The sequence below is a fragment of the Pteropus medius genome, unplaced genomic scaffold, assembly GCF_902729225.1.
Source record: "Pteropus medius unplaced genomic scaffold, Ma_sr-lr_union100, whole genome shotgun sequence".
Lineage (NCBI taxonomy): Eukaryota > Metazoa > Chordata > Mammalia > Chiroptera > Pteropodidae > Pteropus > Pteropus medius.
The window spans coordinates 8,159,318-8,172,702 of NW_024355990.1; the positions used below are offsets into that span (position 1 = coordinate 8,159,318).

Genomic DNA, 13,385 nt, shown 5'->3' on the forward strand with positions numbered 1-13,385 from the left:
GCTTTGTGGACAAGCCTGCAGGTCTTATGGGATCGAACAACATTTTTTTTGTGTCAGACTGAGTTCTGTGTGCATTAGTAAGATTTGGTCTTTAAAGTGTAGGTGTTAGGTCTAAGGATACAGTTCTAGATCAGCCAAGAAAGAGAATGAGAAAGGACTAGGCTTGCACATGTGGATTGTTCAGTGGTTTTACAATCACTTCCCATCATGTGGTTTTAAGTTGGGTCTGAATTAGGGAAAAAAATTTCCTTAGAAGGCAGGTGTCTTGGACCTAAGGAACTCAAAAACAGGTAGCAGTGGAAAAGATCTCTGATGCAGAGCTGAAGAGGCAATATGCCTACACTCAGAAGTGTGGCTGCAGAGACAGACTCGGTTTAGAACCTGGGTGGCAGAAATGCGAGCCTCAGGGGATACATGGAAACGAGCAGGTTTTTGAAAATATGGATAAAAAAGAAAAATAAGAAACGCAACAAGCACTGTGGGCTAGGAGGGCACCATTGCAAATTTTTTTGAATGGCAATAGAGCGGTGACGTCTGAGAAGATCAAGAGTGAGTTTTTCCTCTCGGGTATAGCAAATGAGCAACACCCGAAGTAACCATCCACAAGATGCTTACTCTCAACCGAGCAAGTTTATACATTTCAGATGCTCGGCAACTGGCACAAACTGAGAGCCATTTCAATAAAGATAAAAGCGAGGTGCTCTCCATGGGTTCAGATGACATTGGAATCTCCTCCAGCTTTCGGCAGTACCAAGTGCTAAGGTTCTGAGACTAAATATTTCCTGAAATAAATCTCTTATTGCTGAAGATGATCTCGTTTTGTAGACCTGTTGTTGATACTTATGTAGCTTTATGTCTGTGAGAATCTTCAGAGGAAGGTCATGGACATCATAGTCTCAGCATTGAACTAATTTCGCTTCCAAAGTCCTGCAGAAACCACACCCGTTTCCGAGAGAAACAGCCCGGGCTGCAGCTGCTGAATAAAAAGTAAGTCTGTGTTATCACCAAGTGCCCTTTAGCAAAATCTAAGCAGAACAAGGAGCAGGGTTAGATGTATTTTAGAATGTATGATTTTTTTAAACATTTTATTTGCAAAGGGAGGAGAATTAGGTTGCGGGTTAGTTCTTTTGGATGCTAATATATTGTACATAAGATACAAACTTTAACTTACAAGGGGGTGCGCTACTTGAATTAATTCCCTCCTGGAATCTCTAGTTTGAAGGGCTTTTATTTCTGAATCGTAAGGTTGTCATTTAATCTTTTTGCAGTGACCTGATACACTACGTCGGATAACATGGTTGCACAGAGATCAAGATGGGAAATACAACAGGGCAGGAATTGTCAGCTTTGGGTAAAATGAAGTCTTACTTAGACTCCTTGCACTTAACCTTCTATTCTGGACCAAAATGTGAAGAGCAAAAATGTGAACCTCTCACTTGTGAGTCTAGGAGGAGACCCAAAGGAGGGGTGACAGGTTTTGGGGGGGTCCATGAAACTGGACCCGAGACTGTCCAGGAAAATGGCTGCTCTCCTCCCCTGAGTTGGTGTTCGCTTCCCTGATTGACAATGAGCTTAATGCTAAGCTCTGATAGGCTAAGACCTCGGATATCTGCAGGGCTGTTATGGGGGAATGATTCTTTCTAGCTTCAGAAGTTCCTTCAGTATGAACACTCTTCACCCTTTCTAACCCTTAGTCACTATTCTACCAGAAGAAATGAGATGATATATCAAATCAGTGATGTCGAGGAGAATACATTAGGCACACTGACTACAGCTCTTATGCTTTTCCTTCCTTCTTTCTCTTCCCTCATCCCCAAGGAGGGAAGCTCCTCCATGCCCTTATTTTAATTTCAGTGGTCTTTGCCTCACAGGCCCGGTGTGACCTGTACAGGATGGTTATAAGTCTCATTTGGAGATTTACTTAGTAGATTTATTTGGCTCTGACACTAAGCTACATCCACTTAAGCTTTATCATTACGACACGTGACAATTTGTAGTCTATCTGCTACTTCTTAATAATATATTCTCATTTTTTTTCCAAACTTGGGTAGGGAAAAGGGGTGCTAGGTATTAAACCTGTCAAATTCCTAGACAACTAACATGATTTTCAGTTTGCAGATAAGAAGACAGTCTTTGTGAGAGAAAGAGACTAAGTTTACATCATTATAAAGAAAAGAAGCCAATATTGGAGGCAAAGTCTGGCTGGTTCTATAGTCTGAACTTTAGCCACCTTATTGGCTTTTTTTGTTGTTGTTGTTATCGTTTGCTCCTGGCTTGAATACATATTTTATTTCCTGTGCTTAATACCTAGAACAAAATATGTGTTCAGTAAGTGTTAGTTGTTTTTGCCAAAAAGTAAACATTAATTTGCAAACATATACTAAAGAAAATAAGAGACTTTTTCAATATAAGTTGGATTTTAAAACTCTGAACATTTGGATGAATAGAGAAATTTTGTTACTCTGGATATTTTAAAAGGGGTAGACAATGATTAATTTTAGGTCAGTTTCTGTGTTTTTCATCTCTGCAGAGTCATATGTAATACTTCTAAACTCCATCCTTAGGCAAGCCTGGTTCTTGCCCAGGCACCTAATGCTAGTCAACGAGCTGATGGAGGGACAAATAAAATCCCAGTCATGGAGATAAAATAGATTTTGAAACAGTGTCCCATTGAGGAGCATATTATCATTCATCTATTCATTACAAAATAGAATACTTTATATTCCCTTCCTAACGAAAGAGACAAAGCACAATCAAGTATTGTTCTCAGCTGTTGGATGGTTGTTTTTTTAATGAATCAAGAAATATTTGTTAGGTTATCCTAGCAAAAGATGAGAACATCTACATGTATCATCATATTTTGTAGGTTCAGAAAGACAAAAATATAAAATAGGATCACAACAGAAAAATGAATAAACATGCTGACTGTGGAGGTCAAGGAAATAAAAATCTGAGGTTTTTAAATTTTTTTTTATGTCCACATTGTATTGCAGACCTGTTAGTTTATCAAATGCATCAATTAACTCAAATCCGATGCCTTGTATCATCTTAGTATTTGTCATTTTTAACCATTCTGACCCTAGTTTTTCATCAAGCATCCTGCTTTATATTAGGTTTTATTTACATAAGCGACTAATAACTGTGAATGATAGAGCACAGGCTGAAAATCTCAGCCTCTTTTTCTTATGATGCCAGTGGCTCCAATAATGACAGTGAATTTCTTCAAAAGATAGTGCGAGGTTCATATCATGAGTAAAAAGAGTTCTAGTTGCTGATAGGAAGATCGAATTTCAGTGGCTAATTAGGCTCCAATGGAACTGACTTCTAAGAAAGGGTCCTCTGTGGAATATTTTGGGGCGGGAGCTTAAAAAAAAGTAGAGAGACCTCATTTTTCTACTCTGTAAAGAGAACAGGATATTTCAAGTATTCTTTGGAGAAGTGTAATTCTGGAGACGTTAAAATACACTTAAAAAGAATGAGAAATCTGCACACCCTGAAGCATGTGATAAGGTAGAAAGCAGGGTAGTATTTAGAGCAAGATAAGTTTAAGTTCATGTCCAACTCAACTACTTATTGGCTAAGTGACTTGTCTAGACTTTTGCTCATCTGCAACATCTGGAGATGTTGGTAGGTTTGTTGTAAGGTTTGAAAAGTATATGGAGCTCCTAGCAGAGAGCTAATACACATTAGCTGCTCAATAAATATTAGTCTATATTTATATTTATTGCATATTTTTCCTGACCTTAGAAAAGGGTTGATGAATCATACGAAGACTTAGAAAGAACTCTGATTTAAAAAGTATTGTAAAGAAATGAAAAAAAATATTGTGTCGTTGTAATTAAAGAGGTAATTTTAAAAGCGTTTATCTGCAAAGCACCTTTTCATTCATGCGTGCTGGCTGGCATAGGGGAAGGTTATTCAGACTCAGCGTTATCTAGAGTTTGTAAATGCTTCTGCAAGTAGATAAGAGAGATTTTTAATTAGGATATTAAATAGTCACAAAAGAAGTAAAAAAATACAGCATCCACCACTGAACTTTTTGTCATTTCCATGATTTTAATTTGCTTTATGTATTTATTTTTCATATATATTACAAGAGTCAATTTCACTAGTTTTCTTTATCATGCCTAATTATTCAAAATTCAGAATTATTGTACTACAAGCAAATTAAGTTCGAGTATATTGAGCATAAAAATGCAGTAGCCACTTGTAAATTTAAAATTTTACTTTCCTGTCATGATCTGTCTCTTTTCTTCCCTGCAGTGAGGGGTTGTTTCTGGCTTTAGTTTAATTTATGCTGGAAGAGTCAGAAATAAAGCATTTGTTTCTGCAAAAAAATACAAGGCAGTTAAAGAGAACACATGTGTCTACTTTGAAGTTTGTTATTTAGATATGAACAGTCAGTAATGTCTTTTTATCTTACAAGGATATTTTTAGACTCTTCATAGAGTAAGAAATATTTTTATTTGAAGTGTAAAACAAAGCATAAATTTGAAAAATCTCTATATTATCACAAATTAACAAACACTTAACTTGATAAAGATTTTCAAAAATGCTCATTTATAAAAGACCAGACTTTCCCCAAGTGCATTAAATGGTTTCCTCGGCTGTTAATACATGTTTGGTGGGGAAAGGATTTCATGGTCCAATAAATTTGAGAAATTCTTGACTTGCAAAGATAAAAGTACTCTGCAGGATTTGTATGAATCTTTAATCTGCTAAGATGCATTGTGATTCTCTAACTATCAGATATAGTATGTGGTGTTTCCCAAATTTCTTTGATCGTGGAAGAACGTTTTGACTGAGCATGCTGTGGAGTCAGCAGTTTTCAGAACACACTTTGGAAAAAGCTGCTCTGAGTCTCTAACTTGAATGTCATCTAACGTGTCATAAATATACATTTACCTTGAGTTTGTTATAAAAAATTAGAACATCACTAGTGATCATCAGGGAAACCATAGATTTAAGTTAATCTCAAAATAGTATCATTAGATCATGAAAGTCACTTGTACTGAGTATTTCTCTAATAAAAAAGTCATGCCTCACTAGATCAGAACTGTCTGTGAACTTAAAAATTAATCAACACAAAATAATAAATATACAAATGAATAACAAATAGGGGATTAGAAACAGCTCTTCTTGACAGATGAATTCCAATTCATAAATATTGAAGCAATAAGGAAAATACAAAATCATCATTAGGCAGACACCACAGTAATAATTGCTAATAATTATTATATAAGTATCATAAAATTTATGTATTTGTATATTAAAATGTTATTAAATCTTTATATAAGATTCATATGTTTTATGTTTATATTTTGAATAAAAATATAAATAACATAAGTTATGACTCATAAAATATATAAAAAATAATAATGAAAGCTAAAATCAGTGGGTGAAAGGTTTGAGGAGAAACAAGACATTTGTATAGTCTTGTTTGCATAGTACTTCTCCTGAGATATTATTTACAACAAAGAGAAAAATAATAACTTTACTGTGGAGAAAAATGGCAGGTACCACCTTAACCAAGTAAGCCTACTTGACATCATGAATCCTGGACATGATGCACAGAGAACACAATACCCCCTTGTGGCAGTCTTGCTAAAAATGCATAACCTCAATTTAAATACAGAAAAATATCAGGCAAATCCAAATTGAGAAAATTTTACAGAAATGTGGTCCTCATCAAATGTGTCCAGATTGTGGGGAAAAAAAAGGAAGCCTGAGGAGCTAGCTGTCACATATATGATGTGGAATCTTGGCGTGGATCTTCAAAAAGAGAAAAGGAAAAACCTACCAAACTTAGAGGGTCTGAAGTTGGGTGAATAGCATTGTGTCAGTGTTTATTTTGCGGTTTTGATCCTTGTTAAATTGTCAGTGTTAGGGGAAGCTGGAAGAAGGGTGTAAGAGAACCTCCCAAACCATTTTTGCATACAGAGATTTTGAAAAATAAGTGAGCTTTTTAAAGCATTTCTTAGATGATTTCCTGATTTTCTTATTTGTTTTTGCATAAATAGACCCAACCTTAATTTGGAAATAATTGTATTAGATGGTAGACGTAGTCTATTTCTCTGGCTTGGGTTTTTTTTTGTCTTATAATGTCTTTGAAACATATTTATTTATAAGGTCATAAACGAATAAAAAGTCAAATCATCCAATAAGTTTTATCTTCTATATCATATTCACTTGAAAATATTTATATACTAAAATTTTGCTTTGATGGTTTTTATTTGTTACTGTTGTTTTGTTTTGCTTTCTGTTGGTTTGGATAGTTTTCTAGGAAAAATCTCAAGTTCTGTTTTCGAAGAGAAACTGTTAATTGAAGTTACTTTCAGCCATTTTTAGCGCTGTCTATTTTTTCCAAGTACAGTGTGAGACGGAACTACAACGTACAACTTACGGGGACAACTGCTTTATTTTTAAGAGGGGTACGGACCTAGGGCCTTCTTGACATGGCTTACCTCTTAGTCTCTGCAGTGAGTTTGCTTTCAGAATCTTCTGCAAGTCACAGGGTTATGGCTAACAAGATTTGAGAATCATTTATGCAGAGTTTTAGAACGTGGAAATGGGAGGAAGAGCTAAAGAGAGAATTGCTTGGCTCAGAGAGTCTTCATTTCCTTAATGGAATAATAATATGTGCTTTATCCCCTTGGGGATGATGGGAATGAGCAAATTTATGATTATAAAATATACTGCAGTTTGAGAGTATTTTGTTTTCAAAGTCTTATTGGCAAATGCAGTACTTAAAGTTGAATCAGTTGACATGTTTTATTTCTTCTCAAGATGTGGGTGGGAGAATGAGATAAAAGGAATATAGGAAATGTGCAAATGAGAAAAGAGAGAAAAAAAATTTAAACTAAATCTCTATTTGCTCAAGTACAAAAATGCTTACGCTGCTTTTGGGGACCGAAATTAAGCTTGAAAATCAGAAATGGACAGTGTTGCCGTATGTGGGGTACAGACAGAAACATGGCAGGGGTTTGGGTTGGGGTGGAAATGGAATTTGTATGTAAATTAGCTGAGATATAAAAACATTTATATCCAAGGTGAATATTTTGAAAGAGCAAGGGGGAAGCTCATCAGGCATATTCGACCACCATAGTTAACATGTTTAAAAGAAAATCAGGACTCATTTAGAGCTTTCAAAATTACTTTTACTTATGACTACAGTTACTTCCACTCCATGATCCAAAACTATTCATTTTTAAATGCATTGAAGTTATATATTAGAATTTTCTGCCTTCATTTTAAAAGTTAAGAAAGAAAATGTTTCGAAAATAAAATCATTAGAAAGTAAACACACATATATAATAGGAGCAAAATGACTAAAGTTAGTGAGAGTAATAAAGTGGAATGAGAAAAATATATGTTTAAAAAATAGCTATTAAGCTTCAGAAATTATTAATAAAAAGATACGAGAAGGAGTCAAAAAGACTGCAAGTTCATCAAAAGACCTAAGGAATTGAGAAAAGCTTTGATATCCTTCAAAGGCATTCACTTCTATTTAGTTCTATCTGTGGGGATTTTCAATTAACTTCCTGCAAGTCCAAGCTAGTTCTCTTCTAAGAGAAGTGAAATATCTTCAGAAATGTTCTTTATACCTTTGCTCATCAGAGACAACTATTATTAGATATTACACTAGAGTTCTCTATATTGCATGTATTAGTATTCTTAACCCAAACTAGCTTTAAAAATAAGAGAAATTTGTCTATGGCCATGCCACCCTGAACAAGCCCGATCATGTCTGATCTCAGAAGCTAAGCAGGGTTGGACTTGATTAGTACTTGGATGGGAGACCAATTAGGAAGACCAAGTGCTGTAGGCATAAAAAATAAAATATAAGGGATTGTAAGCTGACAAGAAGATCCTTGTAATCTGTGAGGTCAACCAAGAGTCGCCTCGCCTAAAAATAAAAAATAAATAAAAATAAGGAAAATTTTTACTCTCTCCTGAGAAATCTAAAGATAGTGTAGGCTTCAATATTGGTTTGATCCAAAGGTGACCAGGACTACAAATCCATTTTGCTGCCCTCCCTCTGAAGTATGGTTTTTCTTCTAGCAGCAGTGGAATCATCTACACATTTTCTTGCTTAAATCGACAGGGAAAGAGAGATTGCCATCAATCCAGGAACATTATCATGCACCCAGGTGTATGGAAGAAAATAAATGCAGTGTATTTTCATTTTTTCTTAGTGTATTTTTCTCGTTCGTGTGAAGGTACACCCTCCCATTATTTACGATACAGTAAAGAAGGTGCAGGCATTTGACCAGTAGGAACAAGTCCATTACTACTCATAAAAGGAGAAAAATAACAGGAAATTTCCACAACACTCAGGGTAGATTAGGACACACATATTCGAGATTAAGAGGTCAACTTCTCAAGAATTTTCAAAATTGCTGAAAGTGATCCAGTTTTGCTGATTCATTTGAGAACACACTATTATCGAGAAATCTCAGTAATGCACGGCATTAAGATTTTGAGTAGAAAATGGGATACTATGAGACAGCACGTCCAATTCTATCTTTGTTTAAATTCTGTATTAGTTGACATATAAATAACATATGCAACATATATGTATGCTATGAAGCAAAAAAACACAGTGAACACCTGCAAACCCACCAGTCAGTTTAAAAGCCAGAATGTTGCCAACATCACCAATAGCATGAGGTGTCTCCCTACCTGGTACCATTTTTCACCTCTTTTTCAAAACACTTCATCTGTGGCTCTCTCTCTCTCTCTTACACACACACACACACACACACACACACACACACACACACACACATATATGCAATAGAATAAACAATAAACGAGCTACAACTGTTTCCAAGAGTATTTTTGAATCTCATAACTAAAATGTTGAGCCAAGTGAAACAAACCAGAAATAAAAGTATATATACTATCCAATTCCATTTATACAAAAAAACAAAAGAGAAAGAGGGGCAATTTCATACTTTCTGTAAAATCTCTTTCACACAATGGTGTCTTGATACAAATATTCTTGACACAAAATGGTCAGATCCATATTGAAGCATATTTTTTGATGGCTTTATTTTGTTTCTTGGTTTTGTTTTACAATTTACCTGGTGCTTATCAAAAAATGCCAATAGTTAACCAAAATAAGTTCACCAGATGAAATCCTCGATGATAAAGGCTCCAAACTGTGTGGAGTTAGATATTCAGCAGGTCTTCCTGAGAATCCATCCCATATGATGGATTCTCAGTGTGCAAGCTAATTGATGGGGCATAACTAGGTAGAAATGATAAACTTTACCAAAATTGATCCTGGCATTTTGTTCTTGAGAGCTCACATTGCCTATTCCCATGATGCTATTGGACCTTATTAGGTCATTTAAATTTCCCTAAGATCTAGCAAGCTGAATTGATCTCTGTTTTCTATATGCCATTCTTATCGATCCTCTAAACTCTTCTCTGGTTATATCATTTCTGGAGAACTTGGTGCCGTTTTGAGCCTCGTGTTTCTCAAGCAGAACTTTGAAACATTACAGAGGGGCCAGTATCTTTGGAGAGTCTGCATAGTATGTTGTCTGAGTAATGGTTGTGGAGAATGGAGACGAAGACATGTATGAGAAACTGTCATGCAGAATTTTCACTGCCAGATGCCCGAACCCAGAAAAGCAGATGAAGAGTTCAAGAAAGCAGATACAAAACAATTCTAACAATGAGCAACACCAAACAGGAAAGTCTACTTCCCATGAAAAAGTCTACTGCCTAGTACTTCAGCAACGCCTCTTTCCAAAAAGTGCTCAAAGCTGACCATCTCTTCTTCAATATAGTGCTATTAACTCTAGTCTCGGTGCTGTATATTAGCTCTCCAGGACTCATTTCATCTTATAACTGAAAGCTTGTACCTTTGGACCAATATCTCTTCATTTCTCCTATTCTCCTGCCCCAGGCAACCACTGTTCTACTCTCTGCTTCTATAAGTTTGACTTTTTTAGAGTCCACATATAAATGAGATTGTACAGTACTTATCTTTCTGTGTCTGGCTTATTTCACATAACATAATATCCTCCAGGTTCATCCATGTTGTCACAAATGGAAGAATTTCCTTCTTTTTCATGGCTGAACAATACTGCATTGTATAGATCACATTTTCTTTGTCTATTCATCCATCGACAAACACTTAGGTTATTTCCATATTTTAACTATTGTGAATACCTTCCTCCCAAATTCCGTAGTTCAGAGTGATGCTCTTTTTTCTTCATTGAAACTGAATTTATGTTGGAGAGCTCTGTAATTCTCAAATTATCAATAATCCTTTGTTTGGATAATATTAAACTTTTTTTTCCACACACAATGGAAATGAGGAATTCTTTGATTCCTTTTATCTATCACTCCACTTTGCGTCAATCACCAAGTTCTGTGATTTTTCCTATGTATTATTTCTCATAGCTTTTTCAGTGTTACTGCTTACTCTTGAGTCTGATATGCTGTAAAGCAATAAGACTTCTGTTGTAACTTTCATGCTCTTCATTATGCTGACATTTGATCATGTTCGAGTCATTACGGATTTCTATAGCTCTTGAAATTCCTCCTCATCTAGACATATTTTATTCTAATGTAATAGAAATTACTTAATTGCTGTTCAATAAATACTTATTTATTGAGTATGTACAAAATGGCCAGCCTGGGGATCATGGTAACTTGTATATAATAATTACATGAATTCGGATATAAAAACTCAGACATGCTCCCTTTGCATATAAATACAGATGTCTAATAACTCAGTTTGGCATTGTTGTTGGTGTTAATTATTACAACTGTAACCCTTCTGATGGTTCCATGTTGATTATGACCCAATGTTTCATGAGAACAATTTTAAAAGGTTGTTGCCAGGTACAGCGTGAGGAAGAAGCCATGGACTTCTGAATAGACAAGCTTTATCCAATCATCATCTGCTAACTAACTCCTCCTTTATAAATAATATTGGTTTCAAGTGGAGAGAAATATGCCTCCCTCTTTTCTGCCATGGATACAATTGCCCACGCCTTTCCAAAATATCCTATATTCATTCTCTCCACAATCCCTTACGTTAATTATTCGAAATGAAACAAAAGTGCTGTGTTTGATGTTTTTGAAGACAGCGGCACTAAAGAAAGGGGCAGTGTCTTTTTGTAATATCTTATCTAGTATGAGTAAATCTTAATTTTAGAAGTTTGGTAAAAGAGAATCCACATTACAATCAATAGTTCAAATTAACCTAGATAGCTTTCAGTAGACTCTATAAATCATTAACTCAAATGTAAAATATATTCATTCCAGCTGTGCAAAATTACTACTCTTTAGTTACAAAATAATATACCAGAAATCTGTTTTCGCCCACAGAAAAAGAAGTGTACCAGCAAATTTGGCATTTTGCAAAAATGCTCTTTAAATGTAGAATCCACAAAAAATTTGCATATAGATAGAAAATTTCCTAAGTTGCAATCAAACTTATCAGTAAGAACTTAAGAGGAATAATGAACTTTAGTTTCTGGATTGTTTTGGGAAAAAAGCTAATTTACAGCAACAAGTCACAATAAGTACTACTAGGCCAGGCTATATTGTAATTCAGAGTCAGCAAACTGTTTCTATAAAGTTCTCAATAGTAAATGTTTTTGGTTTTGTGGATTATACAGTCTCGGTGGCAACTACTCAACTGTACTTGCCTTTGTAATTAGGAAAGCAGCCATATTTAATATGTAAATGAATAGGCATGACTGTGTTACAATAAACTTTACTTACAAAAATAGATAGCAGGTGGCTGGATTTGGTGTGTGGGCTATATTTGCTGTCTCATCTTCTAAATGTTTTAATCTGTAATTTTGTTCAATTATATTTTCTTAATACCTGCCTTAGGTAGGAATTATTTACTTATTCGAAAATTACATTTTTTGTGACTAGAAAGTGATAAATGCTTATGGTAAAATATTTGAGAAACACAGAATAATAGAAATAAAGTGAAATTTAATTAGGTACGTGCTATTTGTTGTCCTTAGTGTATACATGTAGAAATTGAGGCTGAGAGAGATTGGCTAATTTATCTAAATTGTATGGTTTGTAAAGAGTAGAGAGACAGGATTTGCGTTCTGACTGTAGAAAGAGGTGACAACTGACAACACTATATCAGATAAAGGCATAAGTGTCTAAGACAGTGACTTAACACATAGACAGAATGAGAAATGAGGTGGAACACACTAAAAATTCAACAAGATCAGGAAACTTGTTAAGTTGGTGCATATCTCAGAGAACAAGAAAGTTGGAGAATCAAAAGCCAGCTGATAATGTTGTAATAATTTTTTATTTAGATCAATTACAATAAAACAGAATGGCCAGGAAATTGTGTTTCAAAATATCTTCTTTCTTATTTTAGTTAGTAATTGAGTACTTTGCCAAGTAAAGTAGAAAATATCCACTTTGTCCCCCATCTAACAGGGTCATACTGGTAAGAAAACCAAGACACAATCTATAGACAGTGTAATCATGAGTAGAATGGAATGGAAAATTAAAGCATTATCTGCTTTCCTTGGGTGGAGGAGGGGACCCAAGGGAATACTCTGGGGTTACTGAAAATGATAATGATATTTTGACTTTGGTGTTGACAGAGTTTATTCACTTTGTAAAATTCATCAAGCTGTAATCTAAAATCTATGCATTGTATTTGTGTATGTTATTATTGAATAATAAGGATTTACTATAAAATGAGTTACAGTGAGCTTTCTCCGTATATCACAGACTCAATGTGTAATGAAGTCGAATTCATGGGTTTAATTCTCATCTTGACATCAACAGAAGTGACTCAGATTCACCTGACTAAATTCAACTCAAGAATAGATACATATAAAAGGAATCACAAGAATGATTACAAAAATATTAACTGACAGCAGGCAACTACATGATAACTTTCTCTCTTGGTGCTCTCTTCCCATAAATGCTGCCTGAAGATGCCAAATAAAATATATTTATTTTTAAATACACAAAATTAATAGTCATTTAATAAATGGGAAGAATTAAGTGGATTAGGCAAAATCTTTAAAAGGATTGAGTCATTTTCTTCAACGTGTGTGTTTGTATGTGTGTGTGAAAGAGAATCACTCAACAGATCTTTCTCAGTGATACATATTCATAAAAGACAAGTACAAGTATGTGAATGTGTGGTTTTGAATTATATGCAATAGAAATCTTTTCATTAAACACAAGAAGACTAAATTATTCTTAAACTGATGCAGAAAAAATGATAGTGCATGACATTAGCAGGCCGCCTATACTCTTTTTTTCCCAATGAAATCAAGCAGCTGTGCAATTTTACCATTACCTTATCTATTCACTCGTTGTCTAAATAATAAAAGTTCACTAGTTCCAAAATGACAGTAATTTTG

At 34.8% G+C, this 13,385-nt stretch overlaps 1 pseudogene; it reads left to right on the forward strand.

The window, feature by feature from the left end:
* Positions 1–7,709: 7,709 nt before the first annotated feature.
* Positions 7,710–7,828, forward strand: LOC120600407 (uncharacterized; annotated as a pseudogene).
* The last annotated feature ends 5,557 nt before the right edge of the window (positions 7,829–13,385 follow it).